The sequence below is a fragment of the Triticum dicoccoides genome, chromosome 4A, assembly GCF_002162155.2.
Source record: "Triticum dicoccoides isolate Atlit2015 ecotype Zavitan chromosome 4A, WEW_v2.0, whole genome shotgun sequence".
Lineage (NCBI taxonomy): Eukaryota > Viridiplantae > Streptophyta > Magnoliopsida > Poales > Poaceae > Triticum > Triticum dicoccoides.
Window position 1 is genome coordinate 475,013,231 of NC_041386.1, and position 23,569 is coordinate 475,036,799.

The following is a 23,569-nucleotide window of genomic DNA, read 5'->3' on the forward strand; positions in this document are numbered from 1 at the left end:
CGCATTGTTGCGCACTAGGATTTGACAGGACGCAACGCAGTTATTCTGTTTCCACCCCCACCGCACGCACCCTAAACCCTAAAAACCCTAAGATAGATAGTGTAGTCACGGATGTGACAGACTCGCCTCCGCATGTGACGACGTGGCACGTCGTGTCGTCGCCTGCTCCGGCTCATTCCTGTCTCGGCCTCGCAGGGGGAGGGGAGGGGGGGTCCCGACCCCCCCCCCCTGCTCGGTCTCGCGCTACCGCATTGCTGCGCGCTAGGATTTTAGAATTAAAAATTACAAAGAAAACCAAACAAACAAAATATAGAGCATCATGCACCTTCGCCTTCCAATGTGGAGTGCAAATCTCCAAAACCAGAAGTTCAACCATTAATAAAAAAGAAGTCCAGATCCTACTGAAGATAGTGCTTGTGATCCAGCTCCACACTTACACACTAGTTACAACAAATTGTAGAAGAAAACTACTAAGGGTTTTTGATTTCTGGAATGTAATCTGTCCTGGAATATCAATGTCAAAAAGATGAACCTGCATTCAAGAAAAATTTTGTTGTGACATAAAAAACCAAGAAAGAAGCACCTGAGGAATAATAATGTTTAGTGTCAAAGAAACAAAATGCACAAGGCGTAAGTTAACTAATAAAATGTTTCTAAATAAAGGTAAGTTCAAGTTGTAAAAACACAAAAGTTCGGTGTTTGGAAAAAACATCAAATGAACATGTAGAAAAGACAAATTACACAGAAGCAAAAATCTTGTAAGTTCATGTTAAACACAAACTGAAGTTCTACCACTGTTTGAAGTATGCAAATGTGTTACAAAAAATAAGTAAGGTGTGCATGCATATTTGGGAATAATCCCATAGTTGCCATGGAACAAACTAAAACCCAAATTAGAAAATTGAAAATTACAAAAAACAAAAAATAGAGCGCGATGTTGCACCACCTTGCAATGTGGAAATCAGGAAGTTCAATCACTCATAGCATAGAAGTCCAATTACTACCACAGAATGTGGATAATCCAAAAAACTAGCCCCGAAGATAGAATAAATATAAAAAGGATGATTTGTGTATCTATGGACCACCTCCACTTTTACGTATATGAGTACTCTAAAAAACAAAAAAACGTACACAAAATTTTTATAACAACACCAACGGAACAGATCGTATTGCAGCATCAACCAAAAAACATGCATTAAAACGAGGGAAGTTCAACCACAAAAGGTGCAGAAGTCCAACTCTGTAACACAGACAGTAGAATCACTGAAAAGATGCATTATCGAATTTGCTTTTCAGATTTAATCACTTGGGTGACTACACCTTCTCAGGCCGCGACCTCGAACGATATCATATTGCACCCTGACATCAAAACGATAAATCAAACCAAGTTGTCTCATTGAAAAACCGAAAACCAGCACGAGCGGACACGAGATCCAATCACCCGATTTCAGCGGTGTATTCGCCTTCCCGATGGAATTAACAACACATGAACGGTCCAATCTCACTACTGCAATCAAATCCGCCCTCTATACTCAAATAAAAATAACAAATCTACAGAAGCGGCGGAACCACTCCCGCGGACGAAGAACACAGAGCCTCAAATCGAATCCGTTGAAATTAAAGACAAATTGCCCACGAAACTCGTACTTAAACCAAATTACCATCATGTTAGAGGTTCCAGAACATCCACTGAATGCATTAAACTTATAAACAGACACGAGTTCATCCGCCCCGAGAGTGAATCCGCCAAAATGCAAAATTACGAATCAAAACGAGCATTTAGATGCAGGTATGAGTATCTGGATTACAGTCACATCCCACACAACACTACCGACCGGAATAATTCGCGGGGGAAGCCACGGTTGCGAAGATAGCCCGAAGTTCGGGTTTGTACAGAGGGAAGTTCAGGCGCGTTACTCGGGAAGTTCAGGTTGTGATCAGAATATTATTCTGATCCCGTGATCAAAATAGTGTTTATGTATGTATGTATGTATGTATGTATGTATGTATGTATATATATTTGGATCAAGAAGAGGCCTGTAGTGGAAAAACTACAAGGGACTGCGATGAACTCGGAAGAACACGAAAGAATCTGGAAACCCTAAGTGCGGATCTGAGAAGTGAAAAGAAGAGAACTTACGGTCATAGGTCTTCTGCGGAGGTCGCCGCTGTTCTCTGGATCGGTTCATGTTGATGCAGCGGCCAACATCGACGGAGACGGAGGTGAAGCGCGGCGGCGGCGAAGCTCGAGCAGCAGGGGGTGCGCAAGAGGAAGAAGATGGAGCGAGAGAGGAGAATGAGGAAGGCCGAGGCGTGCCTATTTATAAGGGAAAGATGCGAATAGACAGGCGCGAAAATCAAGGAGAGCCGAATAATGGTTATCTAGCTACACAAACGCCTCGATTCTCGGGAAGCATTAAAGATAAAAGATCCGTTGGGAGATGACGTCATGAAAGTTTTTTGCGTTTTCAAGAGATGACGTCATGGCGGTTTACAAAAACTTCAGCAAAGATAAGAAGATGGATTTTGGTCTAAGTATTGAAGATTGACAAAGAATGAAATTCAAAGTCAACCTGGGGCCTAATGTGGGGGATATTATTATCAGACATGACCCACCCAGGAGGGGCCGGGTCAGCCCCAATGGCGGGTTAGGCTAGAAGCCCAGTAATCATTCAAGATGATAGTTTATTAAACCTTATAGAAGGCCCAAAGGCCTTGAGGCGGCTTAAGGCCCGATATGTAAACCGCTGTATGTAAGGAAAAACTTGTAAAGAAAGGCATGTAAAGGAAGTAACCGAGCCGGATACGATTATGAGCCGGCCGGGACTCTGTAGGCCACCAGGCGTCAACCCATGTATATAAGGGGACGACCGGTTGGTGGCTTAGGTCAAGAAACAACAAATCGATAACCAAGCCGGCGAGTTGACACTCTTGGTGATCGAAACCCCAGCAATATCAATCCCAACTAGACGTAGGCTTTTACCTTCATCGCTAGGGCTGAACTAGTATAAAACCCTCTCGTATCCTTTGTCCCGATTAACCCCTTTAAGCTTCCTAGTGCGATGGCCCTTCGACTAAGTCCTTGCTCTAGGACATCTGCCGTGACAATTCCATGACAGTTCCAGTGCCATAAAAATCAACAACTTCGAAGGCACAAATCCGAAGGTGGTGAACGGTCAAAGAATCAAACACTATATCTCAGGTAATCCCAGAAATGTTGAAACCAATGTTATTGAAACCGTAACCCCGGAGGAGTACATAAAGGACACTTTCCGGAATGTTTCAGACTCCGAAAAGGAATAGGTATGTGGTACGGTAAGTAAACCGACTCCAAAACAGTTTTAAGGCAATATTTCTCCATTTTGGAATATTTAGAAAAATAGAAAAATAAGCAGTAGTCCGGAAAGGACACGAGGGCCCCACGAGGGTGGAGGGCACGCCCTACCCTACTGGGCGCGCCCCTACCTCGTGGGCACCTCGTGTGCTCTCCGGACTCCGTTTTCTTACAGACACGTATTTTGGTCGGTAAAAATTCATTATATAACCTCCCGGGGGTTTTGACTCCCGTATCACGCAAAAATCTCCTGCCTTTGCTTCGAGCTATTTTTCTGACAGATCTAGATTATCATGACGTCTCCAAGTGCTCCCAGGGACAAGTTCTTCGAGAAGGTCATCAACCCTTACCTCGCGGAGGTGCAGTGACACCCTCAAACCATTGAGATGCGTGATGGGTTGCTGCACATTCGTGATGCTGAGGGACCAAAGGGGAAAGGAAGAGTGGAGATGAGGCTCGAAGCAATGGAGCAACAAGTTTTCAAGTGTCAGGGGATGGTGGAGCGTGGACTCAACTCCAACTACATGATGATCACAGAGTTCACCAACAAACACAAGCTGGATGCCGCCAACATCGGGGAGACCATCTTCAAGCTTCACGAGAAAATCGAGCACCTTCAAGCTCAGATCTATGACCTGCAAAACCAAAACTGTGAGTATGAATATAGATTCAAAAGGATGAGTTTGGCTGCAGATTTGAGGATCCCGGAGACTCGATCATCCTTCTATGATGGTGAGCCTATGCCTTGGAAGAAGGACGACAAGCCTACACCATCAACAAAATCACCATTGTCTCCTCCAACAAAGAAGAATTGAGTATCTGGTATGGGCACTCCACTTGGCAACTGCCAAGCTTGGGGGAGTGCCCCGGTATCGTATCACCATCACTTTTATCTTTACCGTTTTTCTTAGTTCGATCCTTTTGGTAATATCTTGATCTAGTAGAATAAAGTTCTTAGTATGATCTAGTTGTGAGTTTTGCTTTATTATCCGTTTATGTAATCGAGTCCATGAGCTATATAATAAAGATTAGTGTTGAGTCAAGGGCTTGATTATTTTTCCATGATCCTAAGTGAATAAAGGAAAAGAGAAAGAAATAAAAAAGAACAAAGAGATCATGTGACTCTTATGGAGAGTAATGAGCTCACATAGAAAGAGTATGATGAATAAAAGTTGTTGAGAGTTGACAAACATAGTTTTGATCATCGTTGCAATTAATAGGAAGTAATAAAGAAAGAGAGGCCTTCACATATAAATATACTATCTTGGACATCTTTTATGATTGTGAGCACTCATTAAAATATGACATGCTAAAGAGTTGACATTGGACAAGGAAGCCAACGTAATGGGTTATGATTTATTACATCTGAGATAAATTATATTGTCTTGGATCCTCCAACATGTTGAGCTTGCCTTTCCCCCCTCATGCTAGCCAAATTCATTGCACCAAGTAGAGATACTACTTGTGCTTCCAAATACCCTTAAACCAGTTTTGCCATGAGAGTCCACCATACCTACCAATGGGTTGAGTAAGATCCATCAAGTAAGTTGTCATCGGTGCAAGCAATAAAAAATGCTCTCTAAATATGTATGATTGATTGGTGTGATAGAAATAAGCTTTATACAATCGTGTGATATGGAAGTAATAAAGGCGACAGACTGCATAATAAAGGTCCATATCACAAGTGGCAATATAAAGTGGCGCTCTTTCGCATTAGGATTTTGTGCATCCAACCATAAAAGCGCGTGACAACCTCTGCTTCCCTCTGCGAAGAGCCTATCTTTTACTTTTATCTCCTATACTGCAATAGAGTCATGGTGATCTTCACCGTTCCTTTTTACATTTTATCCTTTGGCAAGCACAATATGTTGGGAAGATCTTGGTATATATGGCTAATTGGATGTGAGTTTTCATGAACTATTACTATTGACATTACCCTTGAGGTAAAACGTTGGGAGGCGAAACTATAAGCCCCTATCTTTCTCTGTGTCCGATTAAAACTCCATACCCATAAGTATTGTGTGAGTGTCAGCAATTGTGAAATACTATATGATAGTTGAGTATGTGGACTTGCTGAAAAGCTCTTATACATTGACTCTTTCCTATGTTATGATAAATTGCAATTGCTTCAATGACTGAGATTATAGTTTGTTAGTTTTCAATGAAGTTTACGATTCATACTTGATATTGTGATTGAATTATTACTCTAGCATAAGAAATCATATGACAAGAATTATATAAGTTGCTGCTCTAAGAATGATCATGATTACCTCATGTCTATATTTTATTTTTATCGACACCTTCATCTCTAAACATGTGGACATATTTTTCGATTTCGGCTTTTTGCTTGAGGACAAGCGAGGTCTAAGCTTGGGGGAGTTGATACATCCATTTTGCATCATGATTTCATATCAATATTTATTGCATTATGGGCTGTTATTACACATTATGTCACAATACTTATGCCTATTCTCTCTTATTTTACAAGGTTTACTTAAAGAGGGAGAATGTCGGCAGCTGGGATTCTGGCTGGAAAAGGAGCAAATATTAGAGACCTATTCTGCACGGCTCCAAAAGTCCTGAAACTTCAAGGATGATGTTTTCCAAATATATAAAAAACATTGAGCGCAAGAACTTCACCAGAGGGGGCACACCCTGCCCACGAGGGTAGGGGCGCGCCCTACCCCCTGGGCGTGCCCCCTACCTTGTGGGCCCCCTGGTGGCCCTCTAGTGACCATTTTCTGCTATATGGACTCTTTCGATGGGAAAAAAACCATAAGCCATCTTCTCGGACGAAACTCCGTCGCCACGAGGTGGAACCTTGGCGGAATCAATCTAGGGCTCTGGCGGAGCTGTTCTGCCGGGGAAACTTCCCTCCCGGAGGGGGAAATCATCGCCATCGTCATCACCAATGCTCCTCTCATCGGGAGAGGGCAATCTCCATCAACATCTTCATCAGCACCATCTCATCTCAGAACCCTAGTTCATCTCTTGTATCCAATTCTTGTCTCCAAGTCCGGGATTGGTGCTAGTAGGTTGCTAGTAGTGTTAATTACTCCTTGTAGTTGATGCTAGTTGGTTTAATTGGTGGAAGATCATATGTTCAGATCCTATATGCATATTAATACCCCTCTGATTATGAACGTGTTTATGCTTTGTGAGTAGTTACTTTTGTTCCCGAGGACATGGGAGAAGTCTTGCTATTAGTAGTCATGTGAATTTAGTATTCGTTCGATATTTTGATGAGATGTATGTTGTCTCTCCTCTAGTGGTGTTATGTGAACGTCGACTACATGACACTTCACCATTATTTGGGCCGAGAGGAAGGCATTGGGAAGTAATAAGTAGATGATGGGTTGCTAGAGTGACAGAAGCTTAAACCCTAGTTTATGCATTGCTTCGTAAGGGGCTAATTTGGATCCATATGTTTCATCCTATGGTTAGGTTTACCTTAATACTTTTGTTGTATTTGCGGATGCTTGCAATAGAGGTTAATCATAAGTGGGATGCTTGTCCAAGTAAGGCCATCACCCAAGCACCGGTCCACCCACATACCAAATTATCAAAGTACCAAATGTGAATCATATATGTACGTGATGAAAACTAGCTTGACGATATTCCCATGTGTCCTCGGGAGCGCTTTACATCATATAAGAGTTTGTCCAGGCTTGTCCTTTGATACAAAAAGGATTGGGCCACCTTGCTGCAACTTATTTACTTTTGTCACTTGTTGCTCATTACAAATTATCTTATCACAAAACTATCTGTTACCACTTATTTCAGTACTTGCAAAGAATACCTTGCTGGAAACCGCTTATCATTTCCTTCTGCTCCTCGTTGGGTTCGACACTCTTACTTATTGAAAGGACTACGATAGATCCCCTATACTTGTCGGTCATCAGGCACCGATACGTCGGCTAAGGGTTGTCTTGTTACTACAGAAACACCCTGCGTAGTATCTACAAAGGGGTAGAAGCTGATGATGGGCCACTTTCAACTGATAAACAGTCGCAACGGAATCAAAAAAACATATATCATCAGTGTTTGTATTCATTATACAAGCGCTGCCTTCTGTAATTATCGTTATAAAGCCATAAATATGCATCAATTTGACTTAAGATTTTGGCCAAGTTGGGTTGCCTGGCTCCTGTACTTACCCCTACGTTCCCGATTGTTCGGCTAGGCGGTAAAGGGAGCACCTTTGTGATTGTTACTACCGGCTCATTTGAGTTAGTACCTCAGACTGGGTGAAGCCGAAAGCTAGCAATCTTAAAGGATATAATTGGTCGGCAACGACGGAAGTGAAAATTTAGGTTCACTAAAGACCACATAGTTCCGAAACTTTGCCCAAACTAAATCCTCAATATTTTTCTCCCGCATTGATTGGAGGTGAGGTTTCATGATTATGGTCTGCATGACAACCCAAAGAAAGGAACCGATAGCGGGACTATTTTCTTTGGAAGATGTTTTTACATTACATAGTAATATAACATTCTCTCTGCATACCTTTGTTTATAAAATCATATGGCCGGATTACCTTGTTTGTCATAAATCTTTGCCCTCATAAAGGCTTTATAAAGTGCGACAAACACTCCCCGGCTACTGGCCGAGGAGGTTGAAGCCGATGGTTGGTCAACAAAGTTCTATACAATGCGGATGCGAGCATAAATAATGTAGAGTACGTGTATACACAGAATCATTACACATAATTTATGATTTTACTCCGGATATCGATCCTTAATTCGTCCACCTGTGCCCACATTAAGGCTCGGGGGTACTGGGCTTCGGGCTTATCATTTACTAATATTAAAGAGGCACATTGATCCCCTGATCTGGTGTTTCCACCTGACTAGTGTCTCGGGGGCTACTGCATTGCCTATTCAATACAGAAAATTCAAAGTGTTCAGTGTTCGGCTTGACTATTGGGGATATTACTGCTGGACGTAAACCGGCCAGGGGTAGTCGGGTTAACTCTATGAAGATTAGGGGCCCATAAAGATGTAAGGATGGTGGCGCTTTACGAAGGCCCAAGGCCCAAAGGCGGCTTAAGGCCTGTAGATGTAAACCGACTTTCTCATGTAACTTGTATTGTAAGATAGGGAGGACCGAGTTGGACACGTTGATGATCCGGCCTCGGGACTCTGTAAACCGACGGGCGTTGACCTATGTATATAAAGGGACGACCGGCGGCGGTTTAGGGACGACAGACAACAACTCGAGATCCAGGCAAATCGGATTCGCTCCCTGGTCATCGAAACCCCAGTAATTCCATCACAACTAGACATAGGCTTTTACCTTCATCGAAGGGGCCGAACTAGTATAAAACTCTCGTGTCCCTTGTCCGATTTAACCCATTTAAGCTAACCCATAGTGATGGCTCCACGACTAAGTCCTTTCACAAGGACATCTGTCGTGACAAAACCACGACAGTTGGCGCCCACCGTGGGGCTATCGCATGATGGTTTCGAGTTCTTGAAGGGCAGCTTCGAAGGAATCAAGGGATACGATGTGGGCCGGATGACTAAGAGTCGTCGCGGCAAGCTCTACATCGACGATGGAGGATGGGGTCCCTAGGCCGGTTCAATTGAATACGGGTACCGGGTCCCCTTTGGTGGGATTCACGTCTTCATTGGCAGGATCGGCAAACCGGGCCCTGAGCCGGACACCTGCACCGACACCATAGAGATGGCTCAGCGTGCAAGCTCTGCCCCGGTTCAGCCCGTCGTAAAACATGTCTTCATAGGTGTCATCCATGGAGCGGAATATGAGGATGGACCGGCATCTGATGGAGAAACCGTTATCTATTCTGACAACGAGTCTTCAACCGGAGAGACCGAGTTGCTGTATCAACTGCAAGACGGCCGGTTTAGTGGAGGTTCCGATGGCAACAGTATTCTGGACCCCCTCGATCTGCCAAGCCGGGTCGCGGTCTTCATGGCTGATACACAGCCAGCGCAACACTCTTCTACTGTCGCGGCAATGATCTCTAGTTCAGCAACAACAACGCCAGCGGAAGCAGGGGACTCTGCACCGCCTCCGGCTCAGGTTTTGTCCGATCTGTTCTACACTTTAGCAACGTTACTAGCAGCGGAGGTGGACGCGGCAAATTGGGATCAGCACAATGCAGAGATTGCAAAGGTGAAGGATGAGATAACCCAAGCTAAAGCGGACCTGGCGGTAGAGAACACCAGGATGGCTGCAGAGCGGGCTGGTTTGGAGGCTCAGGCGTACCGGCTTATGCTGGATCGGAGCGCATCATATGATGTCATGAGGAGGAGATACCAATCACGCCTTCCGTCAGCCTTGGAGGCAAGGAACCTCTTCAACACACCCGGAGCGGGGACCAGTAACCAGCAAGTGGTAAACCGGACTGAGGCACCGGTAACAGGAGCGCCGGTTCAGCCGCGCATGATGGACCCGCCTCGTTAGAACAACATTGTGTCTCGGCACGTTCCGACGCCTCTGGGGCATTACTCCAACCCGTTGGACAACATTGTGGCCGCCGCTTCACGAATTGGCAGTTCTCCCGATCGAAGGTGAGTCACCGGTGGCGGTTGAGACACGACGGGCTAGGGAACTCCTCCAAACAGCTTTAACCCAGCAGCAGGCTTATTCGCGTAGTCAAGAGAGGATCCATTCCACCCCCACCCCCGTCCAAGCCGGAGCTACAACAGGCATATTGATGAACCGGCTGTGTCAAGCAGTGCGCGATACCGTAACCCGGCAGGTGATGGTGCTAATGCACAAGATGTGGTGGATCATGGCCGAGCTCGTCAACCTACTCCAGTTCGTCCAACCACCTCGGTGGATCCAGGTGTGGTCTTCAATTCTTTGGGGGTGCCCTGCCTCACCCTAGCCTTGCGCAATGTACGGCTGCCCAAGGATTTCAAAGGCCCTCGCAAGGTGACCAATTACACTGTTGATTTACCCCCTGAATCATGGGTTGAGAGTTATGAAATGGCAATGGAGATGCTGGATGTGGATGAAGCGGTGTGTGCTAAGTATTTCACCATGATGTTGGAAGGAACAGCTCGTACTTGGTTAAAGAGCCTACCAGCTAACTCCATTGCGTCATGGCCCGAGTTGAAGAGCCGGTTTATCCAGAATTTCAAGGATACATGTAAGCAGCCCATGTCAATTGTGGACCTAGCCGCTTGTGTTCAAGAGGATGGGGAGTCTACAACGCATTGGGTGAAGCGAGTTTCGGCTATTTTGCATTCATCAGACCGCATCAATGCAGATATAGCAGTTTTGACGTTGGAGAGCAACTGCCGGTTCATGCCATTAAAACTGAAGTTGGGGAGGCTCAAATGTCACTGTAATGACATGTCAACGCTTATGGCTGCTTTGGTTAAATATGCCGATTCAGATAGTACCAAGGACCCTGATTCGGAAGAGGACAAACTGGGGAAAGGGAAAAAGAACGGCAATGCCAAGGGGCAGCAACATAACCCGGCAGGTCATGGGAACAATGGTAAGCTCAAAGCAGATAATAGCCTGGACTTTGTGGCTAACACCAACGCCCAGGATAACAGTTAGTGTCGTAAGGGCAAAACCGCCTCAGAGGGTGGAGGGTCAGGCCCCAATTTGAGCGCCTGTTAAATCAACCTTGTCCAAAGCACGGATCAAAGGAGAAGCCAGCTTCACATCTTTGGAAGGATTGTTTCATCATGCGAGAGTTCAAGAATTCCAATATGTTTCAATACGACAATGGCCCGCCCAGCAGTTCAGGAGGTGGTTTTCATGGGCCGAGTTACGGAGGCAGCAGCTCCGATTTAAGATTCCAAGGCAATCAGACCTGACATGGCAATCAAGGCAATCAGGGTAATCAGGGAGGTTACAATCATCAGGGGAATCAGCAGCAGTCGGGTTATCAGAGCAATCCGAAGCAGTTGAATAGTGGGCAGTATCATGTCTTTACCACTAGCTTGTGTAAGCGTGATCAGAAGCTTCACGGGAGGGCTGTGAACTCCGTTGAACCGGCGGTACCTCAGTATTTGCGCTGGTCTGAACAACCCATTTTATGGAGTCGGGAGGATCATCCGCCCCGGGTTGATAATCCGGGTCATCTGGCCATAGTGGTGGCTCCTCAAGTCGGGGGTTACAAGTTCACTAAAGTGCTTATGGACGGAGGGAGCAGTATCAATATCCTTTACTATGATACCTTCCGTCGCATGGGGCTGACAGACAAGAATCTTAAACCGTCGAATACGGTCTTTCATGGAGTGGTACCTGGTAAATCGGCGTACCCAGTTGGCAAGATATCCCTAGAAGTGGATTTTGGAGATGATCATGATTCAAGATCAGAAACTTTGACCTTTGAACTAGTAAAAATCAAGAGCCCATATCATGCCCTGTTCGGAAGGCCGGCTTATGCTAAATTCATGGCAAGGCCGTGTTATGTCTATCTGCAGCTTAAAATGCCAGGCCACAAGGGGACCATCACGGTACATGGGAGCAGGAAGATTGCTTTAGAATGTGAAGAAGGGGATGCAGCTTATGCGGAGTCGGTTTGTGCCACAAAGGAGCTGAAATTCTATAAGTACAATGTTGATCCGGCAGATATGAATTCTCTGAAGAAGCCAACTACAAAGCGTGATCCGATGCTGAAATTTAAATCGGCTGCAGACACTAAATCAGTTGATTTTGTTCCTGGCGATTCATCTCAGCAGTTCAGCATTAGCGCTAACCTGGATCCGAAATAGGAAAGCGCGCTCATCGAGTTCATCCATGAGAACCGGAACATCTTTGCATGGAAGCCTTCTGACATGCCAAGTGTACCGAGGGAACTCGCTGAGCACACCCTTAATATAGATCCCAAGTTCAAACCGGTCAGGCAGTTTCTTCGCCGCTTCAATGAAGAGAGGCGTAAGGCTATTGGTGAGGAGGTATCCCGGCTCTTGGCAGCAGGGTTTATTGTGGAGGTTTTTCACCCTGAGTGGCTAGCTAATCCGGTGTTGATACTTAAGAAAAACGGCACTTGGTGTATGTGTGTGGATTACACAGACTTGAACAAATCCTGTCCAGCTGATCCCTTTTCTCTCCCGTGTATTGATCAGATTATTGATGCTACGGCGGGTTGTGACCGTTTGTGTTTTCTGGATGCTTATTCTGGTTATCATCAGATTAAAATGGCAGATAAGGACCAGGAGAAGACAGCTTTCATAACTCCCTTTGGAGCCTTCTGCTATGTGTCTATGCCTTTCGGGCTCAAGAGTGCCCAGGCAACTTATCAGCGTTGTGTTCAGAATTGTCTTCATAAACAGATTGGGCGCAATGTCCACACTTATGTGGATGATATTGTGGTGAAGTCCAGGAAGGAGGAAGCATTGATAGATGACTTGAGAGAGACTTTTGACAACCTCCGGGTTTATAACATGATGCTTAATCTGGCTAAATGTGTCTTTGGTGTTCCGGCAGGCAAGCTTTTGGGTTTTCTGGTGTCCAATAGAGGCACTAAGGCTAACCCGGAAAAAATTTCAGCTATCACGCCCCTGGCTAAACCGGCGTGTATCAATGATGTTCAGCGTTTGGCAAGCCAGATTGCATATTTAAGCCGGTTTATCAGCCGTCTTGGAGAGAAGGCTATTCCTTTGTATCATATGCTAAAGAAAATGGATGATTTCGTCTGGAGTGACGCAGCTGATAAGGCATTTGAGGATTTGAAGAGACAGTTGGCCGAGCCACCCGTCCTTACGGCTCCGGTTGATAAAGAGCCCTTATTGCTGTATGTGGCTGCTAACGCTCGGGCTGATAGTGTGGCTATTGTGGTGGAACGCAAGGAGGCCGGAAAGGAATATCTGGTTCAAAGGTCGGTTTATTACATCAATGAGGTGCTTATTGAATCAAAGCAGAGGTACCCGCATTGGCAGAAGTTGGTGTATGGAGTTTTCATGGCAAGTAGGAAGCTCAAGCATTATTTCCAGGGTCATCCCATCACGGTGGTTAGTTCAGCCCCTCTAGGAGATATCATCCAAAACAGAGAGGCGACCGGCCGGATTGCCAAGTGGGCTATTCAGCTTGGACCCCACAGGATAAAATATACGCCTCGCACAGCAATCAAGTCACAAGCACTTGTCGATTTCATCAATGATTGGACAGACTTGCAGGCATCGGAGGAGAAGCCAGATAACACGTACTGGACTATTCATTTTGATCGGTCCAGACAATTGGAGGGCTCGGGGGCTGGAGTCATATTAACTTCCCCACGAGGTGACAAGTTTTGTTATGTTCTCCGTTTAATGTTCCCTTGTACTAACAATGCAGCTGAATATGAGGCCTTGCTCCATGGCCTTCCGATGGCTAAAGAGATGAATTTAAGCCGAGTTAAGTGCTTTGGTGACTCGGACCTGGTGGCTCAGCAGGTATCTGGCACTTGGGATTCTAAGGATCCTCTCATGGCTGCATATCACCGAGAGGTGGACATAGTGGCTGGTCATTTCAAGGGTTATCAAGTGGACCATATAGACCGGTGAAAAAATGAAGCGGCGGACGCTTTAAGTCGTCTAGGCTCTCAGCGTAAACCAGTGCCACCTAATTTTTTCCTCGACGAACTTCGTAATCCGTCGGTCAAGATTCCCACAGAGGAGGAGTTGGCTATTCCTGACCTGGAGGCCCAGTTGGTAGCGACGCTTCATGTTATACCAGATTGGACAATCCCATACCTGGCCTATATGAACCGGGGAAAGTTACCAGGCGATGAAACCTTGGCTCGGCAGGTAATCCGGCGATCCAAATCAATGACCATTATCAATGGGGAGCTACATCGTTACAGCATGACAGGGGTGATTTAATGTTGTATGTCCCCTCAAGAAGGTTGGGAGATTTTGCGGGAGATCCATGAAGGAGATGGTGGTCACCATGCCGGTTCAAAATCCTTGGTGGCTAAGGCTTTTCGTCACGGTTTTTATTGGTTGACGGCTCATGCTGATGCTGAGGATTTAGTCAAAAGGTGTGACAGTTGTCAGAAATTTGCACGCCGCGCTCATGTTCCGGCTCAGGAGTTGAGAATGATTCCAATTACTTGGCCCTTTGCAACTTGGGGGCTAGATATGGTCGGACCCTTTAAGCGGTCCAAAGACAAAAAGACCCACCTGTTGGTGGTGGTTGATAAGTTTACCAAGTGGGTAGAGTCAGAGCCAGTAAGTGTGATGCACCTACGATGGTCCAATTCATCAAAAAGGTGATATTTCGGTTTGGTTTTCCACACAGCATTATAACTGACAATGGTACTAATCTATCCAAGGGTGCTATGGAGGAATTTTGTCAACGTGAGCACATCCGACTTGATGTGGCGTCAGTGGCTCACCCCCGGTCTAATGGGCAAGCGGAGAGGGTGAATCAAGAAATTTTGAGAGGAATCAAACCCCGGCCTATGGTTCCTTTAAAGCGGACGTCGGGTTGTTGGGTGGAGGAGTTACCTTCTGTACTATGGAGTATCAACGCTACACCAAATAGATATGCGGGTTACACGCCTTTCTTCATGGTTTACGGAGCAGAGGCGGTTCTCCCTAGTGACATCCGTCATGACTCGCCCCGTGTGGCGGCTTACGTTGAAGCTGAAAATGAGAAGGCACGTCAGGACTCACTGGACCTATTAGATGAGGAGCGTGATCTCGCAGCGGCGCGTTCGGTGATTTATCAACAAGATCTCCGACGTTATCACAGCCGCCGGGTTAAGACCAGAACTCTCCAAGATCAGACTGATATGCACAAATTATCCCCACCTTGGGGAGGACCTTTTGTGGTCAGTAAAAACCTGCACAACGGGTCATACTACCTTATCGATGTTCGAGAGCACAAAGACTCACGCAAATCGGAGGAGGAGACCCAGCGGCCATGGAATATAGCTCTTCTTCGGCCTTACTATACTTGAGCCACAGGCTCTTCTTATGTACATACTTATGACAATGTATATATTATATAATAAACCGGAGCCTCAGTTAAAGTGGGGTATCTGTTGTTTTTTACATCACGTGTGGTTACAGGGGGCTTCTACTTATAAAACGGAGTTCTATTAACCCAGCTTATAGAGCCACACAGATATAAAGGAAATCACTAGGGAGCTTGGTCGTATTCGAACCATAGCTACACCTCTTGATCGGCTTAAGGCCAAACAGGGAAATCACTAGGGGGCTTGGTTGTATTTACACCATAGCTACACCTCTTGATCGGTTTAAAGCCAAAAAAGGAAATTATGTGGAACCAAAGAGAGTATGTTGCAAAAAGCACAACTCAAACATAGGTACCCACTGAGCACAGCTCAAATATTACTTGGGGGCTCCTTGCTTCTCAAAGAACAACGAGCTTGCACCCTTGTAATAGGCTATCAAGCCAGGCTTGGAAGCCAAGTGTATTCACCTAAAACCCCAGGTTATCCTGCCTTTTTAAGTAAGCCACTCCATCCAGGTAAACCTGGTATGACCCATCAAACGTTTGACAAGTCAATCTCATAGACCCTGAACTTGTCAAAGTTAAAATGATGATTGGTTAAAGATTGAGGTCCATCTTAAAAGGCTTTGAAAAATGGTTTAACTCAGCGGTCTAGCAGCCCATGAAAAGCCTTGATTTAGGGCCTGGCAGCCCATGAAAAGCCTTGCATATTTCTTTTGTATTTACTGTTTTAAAATCTTTTGATAAGAGATTTATGAATATTTTCTGAGAAACCGGTGTTTATCACAACCCGACATAGCTTTCAATGCTCAGTTGTCAGTACATGATCAGTTCTAAACCGGCAGAAAGTTGCTCCGGTCTGGTTTTGACTAGAGATCACCAGTGTTATACGAACAAACCGGTGGTTATCATAACCCGGTATGGTTTTTATGTGAACCGGCAAGAGGGAAAGGAGTCATCAATACTCCAGATTGGTGTTTTTACCCTTACTACACCGACAGTTGGTCAGCCAACGAGACATATCACAGGTATCATCTATTTTATATCTGGTTATTACAATCTTGGTTATCCATCCAAGTTATGTATATATTTTTTGGGCATCATGACCCGTCCAGTGGTAAACCACTAGGACACTTTCAAGTTCTTATATGCAGGAACAATTTAAATAAAAGCCATAATGGACTATGCGTATAATAGATCCCAAAGGCATGGCAAGTTCTCAGTATAAAGCGAAACAAACATGCTCGATGGCATGACAGATAAAGTGTTCACGCTATCCTATTACAAGGCGCTTTAAACAGCCCAAATTGAATAATTGTTTTAATAGGAGTGGCAGACTGCAACTGATAAACCGGCCTCTGGTTTATGATTCCTCATCTGGATGGCTTGAAGATTGAGGGTCATCTTGAGCGGTCGCATTCTCCTCATCCCTACCCAGTTGCTGGAAATCAATCGTTGACCAATAGATTCCAGTTAAGGCTTAAAAAATGCCTTCTTCATGAATAAGGTTGGAAGGGTCAATGTCAGGGGCATAAGTATGCTTACGAATCGGCGGAACAAGATCTTCTACATCATGAATCGGCGTGGGCTATCTTTTCCCCTCAACATCATAAACCGGTTGATAATAAGATAGATCTGTGTCATCCACCAATTTACTCGCTATAGGCCGCATTTCCTTTGTTAGCCTTCGGAGATCATCATTGTTGAAGTTTGTGCCATCTTCCTTCACGCTGGGGTAACCTTGGCTGATATCTACCGGTTCAAGATCTGGAATCCACGCCTTAGCCCGGATTAGTGCGGTCGGCGCACCTGACCTTGCGGCTGATCTCTTCAGTTCATCCAACCGGGCAGGCAGCATGGCCAGCTTTTTGATGGTTTCTTTTATCAGCGTTGGAGGAGGCTTGTTATACGCTACAGTGTAAATGGCTCGTTGGGATCCAGAATACAGCTGTTCTATCAAAGTATATGCCGCTTTAAGCTTCATCCGCATGTCGGAGCCTAGATGAGTAATGCGGGTCCCTGTCACAGTAAGGCATCAGTAAACCGGTCTTTGGTAAGATATTATGGATTGGAAAAGCTTCATATGTGGATACTCACCAAATATAGCAGAGGTCATGGCATTAATCTGCCATTTTAAGCCGGTCAGTTCTTCAACCACCGGCCTCAGGGCTGCTTCTGTGTCTTCGGCCTTCTTTGTTAAACCGGCCTTCTTTGTCTCCCAGTCTGCACGCTCTTTGTTAAAGGTTTCTTTCAGCTTCTCCATGGCTGTTCAGGCATTTGTCAACTCTTCCTTGGCCTTGGAAGCCTCCACTTGCTGAGATTTAATGTTCTCCCGAAGGTCAGCGGTTTGAGCATCCTTATTACTCAGCTCGGTCTACAAAGGGAAGATATATCATCAATGGGCTATGTATTTTTGAAGTACCAAGCGTATAACAAGTTATGCACTTTGTACTTGGGGGCTAATGCCTATTTGCTCTGTCATCAAATTTTTTTACAAGTCTCAAGTACAATGCAAACATTATCCTTGACACTTGGGGGCTAATGTACATTTGTTCAAATCAGAGCATTGATTAAAATCCCGGTTCACCTTGCAAAGATAAATCAGCCCTTGGGTACTAAACAGAGGAAAACTACAGGAATACAACGATAAAGTGTCGGTTTATTTCAAAGGATCACCTGAGATATGGAGGATAAGTATGTAAGGGTAGAGATATTACAAAGTCCCGATATATGATTACCATCATAAACCGGCCCTTGAGGGCTACTTGAGTTGGTACTTACAAATTGGATTTAACAAAGGAAAAAGTGTTGAAAATACCTCATAGCGCTCCTTCATCAGATTCACCAAACCGGCTTCATAGTCACGGTTTGAGTGTAGTTGGTTTAGAAAACCAGAGTGGAGTTCTTGAGCACTAAGATGGGCATAGCTGGATAAATCAGTGCTCCATTTGCCTTTCTCCATAGCAGCACGCTCTTCCTTGGCACTATGTTTCGCCAATATAACAGGATGTCCAGGAGAGGTGTGACTAATACCAGTAATGATAACCTCGCCTTCTTTGTCTCCAGCAGCCTTTTCTGGAGTTGATGGAATGTCAGTAGTTCTCACTGGACTAGAAGGTCTGTCATCAGTCTGGATTGGATTTGCCGGTTCATCATCTGGCACAGCAGTATCAACTTCTGCTTGTTCATTAGCATTATGGTCTTGAGGGGGTGGTTCATCAAATGTGGCCTCAGTATTTGGACCCTCCGGTTCTGCAGTTTGCTCCGGTTCAATAACCACATGGTCTTCGGCCGGATTATTCACCCGAGCCTTTTTACTGGGTCTGGCTTTGGCGCTAAACAAAACAAGATGCAAAGGTTAGCATAGCATATAAAATGTGAAACATCAAAAGATTGGGTTGAAATACTTACCCAGCCATGGTTTTGAGAGGAGGGAGTTGGGTCGTTGTTGACTCACCAGAGTATGAAGGAGGTGTCACCTGATAATTCAAATCAGACGGATTAAGAGGTTGTCGGAAATAGCCTGCCTTGGGATAAGAAGTGTCAGAAGTGGGTGAGACCTCAGATCGGCGTTTTTGAACCGGGGTGTCTGGTAAACCGGTCGAAGTGACCTTTTGGCCGTTGTGCCGGGTTGTGCAGCGAGCCTCATGCTGCTGCTTCTCCAAAATAAATGTTGGATCCAAGTGAGCAAGAGGATGAGAAAATCTTACTATCCGGACTGCTTGACGGATTTTTTGTGTTGGCAGAGAGTCTGAACCGGAGGAAAGGATAATTACCTCTGCATCGTCAGCTTGGCTGCCCTCAACGTCCTCCTGATAAGTATCATTGTCAATGAGATGCATGAAAAGTGAATCAAGTTCTACCTCTGCTTCCGGTTCATCCGGGTCGTCATCAAGCTCGAAACCGATGGGTTCAGGTGCTTTTCTCTTTGTGGTTTTCTTGACGGTTTTCGTCTTAGGACGAGAAGGCTTCACTGCTTTCTCTTGAGGTTTCTTTTTCCAGAAAGGATCATCACCCTGTTTAAACATGAGCAGAGGGTATTCAAAGATTGCACAGTTCAAAAATATCATATGTAAAGCGGAAGCACAAACAATACTTACAGTGGGTGGTTTGTTTTGCGTATAAAAGGGGCTTAACCCGGTTTTGCTGTAGACAGCTTCTGATTCATTCAACATTTTCTTAACAGATTCAGTGACTTCTTCATCTGTTAGCTGAATATTGATATGGCGTTGGGAGTCTTCTACGTCACCAGTATACTCACACATTAAACCGGAGCGGCGACTTAACGGCAAAATGCTCCAGCATATCTAGCAACAGACGAAGTCCACGCCTGTTAAACCATTGGCCAAGAAGGCTCTCAGCTTGGCGAGTTGAGGTGCGTACGAGGCCCGTTCCTGGGCACTTAGTCGTTGCGGAAGCAGATGAGTATTAGCAAGCCGATGAGTGCGGTAACCCGGCAGAGGGTTTTCATCTTCCGGAGAGGTGTCTCTGCAGTAGAACCAAGTTTGATTCCACTCTTTGGGGTGACTGTGAAGTTTGGCATGAGGAAACTCAACCTCTTTCCTTTTTTGAATTGAGATGCTGCCAAGTTCCATATTGGGTCCGTCTACGAATTCAGTGCGACGGTTTAAATGGAAGAAATCCCGGAATAGCTCAACAGTTGGTTCTTCTTGAAGGTACGCTTCACAAAAGACTTGAAAGTTGCAAATATTGGATACCGAGTTGGGTCCAATATCTTGAGGATGGAGTTGAAAGCTAGCAAGTACATCTCGAAAAAACTTCGATCCGGGCGGTTTAAAGCCACGGCCTATGTGATCAACAAATACCACTACTTCACCCTGCTTAGGGGTGGGAGGATTTTCCGGTCCAGGAACTCGCCACCGGATCTCATTCTTCTTCGGTAAGGTGCCAATCTTGACCATTCCGTTGAGTTGCTCCTCAGTAACCCGGGAGGGGACCCAGTGGCAGGAATAAAACTGCTTGACCATTGCAAGTGAAAGGCTGGGAAGAAAATAATGCCGGTTTACGATTCATTAATGGCGATGCATAAGGTACAACAAGGAAAAGGAATCCAAGTATGTGTAAATTGGTAAATCAACTACGGGGTATTTATGAATGATAAGGAATGAATAGAGGCAGAGGTATATGCATACTGTTAAACCGGAGTATAAATAAATTGGCGGTTTAAAAGGGGACTAATGGTACCTGCCGGATTATCATACTTCAAAAAGTTAAACCGCCTATATTGGTGTGAAGGGTACAAATCTGAAAAATACCTAAGTGTGGGAAACAAGTTTCACAGATTTATATGGTGATTTCAGATCTAAGGGGTGACATAAAATGAGAATATATTCAAGAACTAAGTTATAGATATCAGTTCATCAGGTTCAGATGAGTTTTCTTCTATATGAAGGGGATGATCGGGTTCAGATAAGAACTAAGTCGCACGAAGAGCTAGCAGATCTAGCTAGTTTTTTATGCTACTGGGAAGAAAAGAGAAGAACACCACCAGAGCTGCGACGAACTCCGATGAACACGAAAACCCTAAAGTGGATCTATGAAGGAAAGGGGGAAAACTTACCGAAGCTGTTAAGGTAGCGGAGGTGTGCAGCGATTCTCTGGAGCGTTCAGGTCGATGCAGCGGCCAAGGATGAGCTAGAAATGAAGCTTGACGACGACGGTGGCGTTCGGACGCAGGGACATCGTGAGGAGGAAGAAGAGATGAAGAGGTAGCGGAGGAAACGGAAAAGGGGGGTCTCAGCCCTATTTATAAGGTGAACAGATAAGCGACAGGCACGAGAATCAAGGAGCTCAAAAATGGATATTTAATAAGGTTGTCGCCTCGATGGTTGGATACTCATTAATGAAGGGCATCTTCGGCTTCAACGAATAGGTGACATCATGACGGTTTACTGCGGATCTAAAGGATGACGTCATGGCAGTTTACAAGATCCATGCGAAGGTGTTAGGGCAAGAATTTTTCTAAGTGTTGAAGATTGACATGAACAAGTTCAAATCAATCTGGGGCCTAATGTTGGGGATATTACTGCTGGACGTAAACCGGCCAGGGGTAGCCGTGTTAACTCTATGAAGATTAGAGGCCCATAAAGACGTAAGGATGGTGGCGCTTTACGAAGGCCCAAGGCCCAAAGGCGGGTTAAGGCCTGTAGATGTAAACTGACTTTCTCATGTAACTTGTATTGTAAGATAGGGAGGATAGAGACCGAGTTGGACACGTTGATGATCCGGCCTCGGGACTCTGTAAACCGACAGGCGTCGACCTATGTATATAAAGGGATGACCCGGCGGTAGTTTAGGGACGACATACAACAACTCGACATCCAGGCAAAGCGGATTCACTCCCTGGTCATCGAAACCCCAGCAATTCCATCACAACTAGACGTAGGCTTTTACCTTCATCGAAGAGGCCGAACTAGTATAAAACTCTCGTGTCCCTTGTCCGGTTTAACCCCTTTAAGCTAACCCGTAGCAATGGCTCCACAACTAAGTCCTTTCACAAGGACATCTGCCATGACAAAACCACGACATTGACCGAACTATGTGCAAACGCGTCTTCAGACAACAATAGGTACCATCTGGGACTTATCCGACATCAAGCTAATATATTACATCGACTTCTCAAACCCCTGTCTCAAGGGCTCGTTTTCCGATCACTATTTCCTCTAATATATTACACCGCGTTTCTATTCCTAAGTATGTTGCCGTGCTGGGAGTTGATCCTCAGGCCGATTTCACGAATCGACCTGAGTCTCAGGGGCTACTAGGGTCAGTGGTTTGATTTTATCCTTCAGGTGCATCTCGGATATTAGGCCAACATGCACCTTGAGGGCTACTGGCTATACATCTCGGCAGAGAATACATTGCATAAATCGGAATTAAATTCATATAAATCAGCCCATGGCCAAGGTGGTGCACCGCCTCGGATACAGTCCAGCGTTAGAGCCTGGATATAGTCCAGCGTTGGTGCTCGACTGCAAAAGATACCTCGGAAGCACTCCAGCATAAAGCTCAGTTGCAAGTGGTTGGCTCCATAAAGAGCATCACCGACATTAAGCTCGGTTCTACCCTTTTAACTTTTTCAAGACCGAGGTAATCTATGACACTTCGAATACAGTCCGGCATTGGAGCTCGGATACATTCCGAAGTTGGAGCTCGGAAGCGGTCCGGCGTTGGTGCTCGGCTGCAAAAGATATCTCCGATGCAACGCAAGAGGACACTGCCACATGGGTACAACTTCAAACCCGAGGTGTGGCGTAAAAAATAACAAGGCATTGCTAAAGGCCGAAAACTTCAAGGGGCTCCTCAGATACCCAACGTGTAGACTCTTCGGATTCACTTCGGCGATCCTCAAGATCAAAGATGAGAAGATTTGTTGAACCAGTTTTCAAGACCAATGACCGAAGATGAAGAACAATCTGGAAGAATCGAGGAGCGTCCCCAACTTGAAGACCGGTTCAGGGGGCTATTGACGGTGTCCTGGACTAGGGGGTACTCACCACGTCGTCTCCCGACCAACTGGATCGGCCCGAGGACCCCCGTGGAGATTCACTTATGGGCCACTCCTGGCAGCCCATGCTGCATACAAGGAGGATTCCACAAGACTTGGCGCCCAAGACAAGGACTCCTCTAAACCCTAGTCCTCTGGTGAGTTATATCAACTGAGGCCAGGCTAGTCAATAGAACATCTCATATTCATGAGAACAATCTCGTGGTAGATACATGTACTCTGTACTACACCCCATATGAATACAATCAAAAGCAGGACATAGGGCTTTACCTCCATCAAGAGGGCCTGAACCTAGTTAAAATCCCGTGTCCATGTTACCATTGCTCCAAGACGCCTAGCTTAGGACCCTTACTACGAGATATGCCGGATATAGAACCGACAGTACCATCAGCGCCAGCCAGCCCTACTAGGACCTTTTTCACAGCGGGTGCAGCACCCTTGGATCTCTTGCTATTGGAACTCTCTGGAAAGTCATCAACAGGCGCAGCATACTCCAAAGAGGTATGCTTCCCGGATTCCTTGTTGGCATCCTTATTAGCTTTCTTCTTTCCTTTATTTTCCTTGGCGGGAACAATGGCTTCAGCGGCCTCTGCCGCGACTCCTTCCCGGTACATCTTGTCCATGCAAATGATTGTGTACTTCTTGTTTGATGGAATGGAAATGACGCCTATTAGCCTTGGCATCTTCAAGGTGTTGTAGGCATAGTGGGATGCCGCCATGAATTTGGCCAGAGCTGGGCAGCCAAGGATTCCATTGTACGGCAGGGGGAGGTCGACCACATCAAACACGATCTTCTCAGTCTGGTAGTTCAACCC